This window comes from Hipposideros armiger, unplaced genomic scaffold (assembly GCF_001890085.2).
Source record: "Hipposideros armiger isolate ML-2016 unplaced genomic scaffold, ASM189008v1 scaffold_693, whole genome shotgun sequence".
Classification (NCBI taxonomy): Eukaryota; Metazoa; Chordata; class Mammalia; order Chiroptera; family Hipposideridae; genus Hipposideros; species Hipposideros armiger.
The window spans coordinates 811,010-814,110 of record NW_017732043.1 but is presented as its reverse complement, the minus strand read 5'-3'; the positions used below and the strand labels follow the sequence as shown (position 1 = coordinate 814,110).

The 3,101-nt window shown below is 29.2% G+C and overlaps 1 protein-coding gene across 1 annotated transcript in view; it reads left to right on the top strand.

Moving 5' to 3' along the window:
- The window catches only part of ZNF804B (zinc finger protein 804B), a gene marked incomplete at its 5' end in the record, with an annotated part of 12,153 nt that overhangs the window by 449 nt on the left and 8,603 nt on the right, over window positions 1-3,101 (top strand). The gene's annotated exons all lie outside the window — the stretch shown is intronic.

The window sequence follows — 3,101 nt, the reverse complement described above, 5'->3', positions numbered from 1 at the left end:
TAAAAGAATATTAATGTGATGAATAAGAGGAAAGTTTTCATTTTGAAACAGTTACTTTAAGGAACAGAATATACTTTTATAAAATTTCTAAATTTAATTTCCACAAGATTCAAGGGAACACTGTAACTCTAAAGTTATAGGCATTATTTTATGAAGTGAGGACAATCTGAAATTATCAATGACTGAATGGTGGCTGAAATTATTGTTTGTAAATTAAAATCCATATGCACATAGTAAACAACAGATTGGATATTTAAAAAAATAAATCACTAAAATAGAAATTAAAAACAAGAAATTCTTTCTGAACTAGAGAAAAAGACTAAAGACACTAGAATACTGAGATAAATAATAAGACCTAAATTATATTTTCAGGGGATCCAATAAATTTAACATAAATTCCAGGACAAGAAGCTAGAAATCTGGGAAGATAAGTCTGAGCTAAATAAAGTTGAATTAAAAGTGCCATAAAGTACTAGCAAAAAAATAATCAAAAGTAATCAGTGTGTGACTAGGGTCTGGTAAAGTATTACATATAATATATTATATATAATAAATATAACAAAAATATAGTCTATTTAACAAATATATAAATAAAAAGGAAAAATTGCAAAATCATACAAATACTCAAACTGATTCATTACTAAAATTAATAAAAGAAGACTAATTAAATATGACAGACAGTATTAAACATGTAAAAACAATGAAGCAAAGTACGTAAAATTTGGTGGACAAAACAAATGTGACTCCAGAGTTCTATATTGATTGGCCAAATCATCATAAGTGAAGGCATTAAGAAAGAATTTCTCAGACTGAGGGCTCAGAAAGCATTCCTCTCCATTAGAATTTGACTATATGTGGTAAAGGTATCAGTTGTTATAGTGTTGTATACTTAAGCAAGAAACGACAGAATAAAAATGAAATAAAAATCTAAAATAGGAAAAAACCAAAAACACATTTAAGATTGTGGAAAAAGAAAAAAAGGAAAAGAAAGCCATCTCAAAGCAAACAATCAGATCATTGATGTCAGTTGTATTGTCTTTCCCCCAGTAAGGCCTTGTTTTGTAGTAGAGGTTTTATAGATAAAACATTAAAGAGATAAGTTTAGTCTAAACAGTTTCCTCTCTTATATACATTGCTCTTTCCAGCTTTCTAACTGAACTACTAATTAAGCTCAGTTGAATGAATAATCTGTAAAAAGCTGTTAAAAGATAAAACATACATGCACAAAAAGTAGAAAGAAAATATTTGGTGTGTAAAAAGCAATAGAAAAGATTTCAAGATAATTGAGATGGCTTTGTAAATGTGTCACTGTATTAGGCATGTATTATGATTAGTCAAAATAGTAACTGGTCATAAAGAGCTAACTACCCTGTTTCAAAAGAAAACAAGGAAGCAAACATGAATGAATTTTAAAATTGAGGAAACAAAAATGACACAATGCTAGAACTTATGCAAAAAAGTGAATTAAATATATATTTTTATACTTTGNCAATGGATAGAAGAAAGTGCATCCCATAACATTCTCCCCTTTCATACCCATTCATATATTGCACATTTTTCCCATTTATATTTTTATAGGCACACAGATTATTGCATTTATGTAGCCAGGGTGGTCCCAGCAAGAATAGGGGCCCAGCTTTGCAGCACATTTCTGAAGTGATTGTGACAAGCTTTAATAAATAACCCTGTTGAGAACTAAATTTATCACGGAGCAGAGAATAGCACTGAGGGATAAGGTGTTTTACTCTCCCTATCCAGAAAGTCACCTCTGCACCCAGGACCAAATTTAATAAGAAACATTGTGGATGGAAAATAATATATTACTTATTCCTGTTTTTCTTCTTTGTCCACAGAGACTGAAAGAATTAAAGCAACGGGAATTTGCTCGAAATGTAGCTTCCAAGTCATGGAAAGATGAAAAGAAACAAGAAAAAGCACTTAAACGACTTCATCAGTTGGCTGAGTTAAGGCAACAGTCTGAATGGTAGGAATTAGAGGTGTCTCAGATGATTCAAAACTCTCTTCAACCTCTGGGGAAGTTTCAATGATAAATTTACCTGGTTCACTATAGCAACATAAACAAATTATAATTAATCAACAGATATGTCTGAGAGCCAATGTTCTCATAGTTAAAGTTCATAAATTAATTACTTTGACTTCTGATTTCCCCCCAATATCATTAGTCTAATGTGCTCTTTAATGAAATGATCCAAGAATGATTCTAATATACTAGCATTTATTCTATCCATTTAATTTAAATGGACCTATGAGTATAGCTCTTTAGTAATTATTTTAAGTTTTGTAATAATGATTTTAAAACCATAAACAATAATGCATTTTTTGGGAAGGAGATAAATCTTCTGTACATTCCCTATATACACCTGAATCTAGAATAAATGACAACATCATTGTCTGGACAAACAAGATGCAATTAATTCAGTTAAATTTACCATTTAAATTGATAATTATAATAAGGATACGCTAACATATTCTCTTAGTTGAAAAATAGCAGTTTTACATAACCTTGGAACTGCTGAATATTTTTCTAGGTGAGGAGATTGTCACCTGAAACTCAATTAAATTTGCAGATTGTGATTTGTGTTCATATGAATCATAATGTAGAATACTAATATCGCTAGTTAATGTAGTTGACAGCAACCTGGTGAATTGTGAAATTTATAGTTCTGTGACAGAATTAAAACTATTGTTTAAGTGAAAAATAATATGCAATAAACTTGGCAGTGAATGACTCAATTATATTACCATAAAATATTAAGCCTCAAATTTAATTCTAAAAATATTTTATTTTTTGTGATCAGTTATAAGTAAAAACACAATTAGTATTCTTCTTACATACATTCATGTATTTGTACATGAATTATCTTAGGATAATTTAAATTATGAAAATACATAAAATATAATAAGATTAAAAATAAGTGAGAAATTTGGTATGAAGAAAAATAATTGTTGGAAACACATGTATCTAGAGGTGAGATTAATACAAAAATGCATTTTCTGGGATCTCTTATGATCACAGAAACAGGACACACATTTAATACTGGCTTTTTACTTGCCAACACAATGAGGGTCATAAAATATGT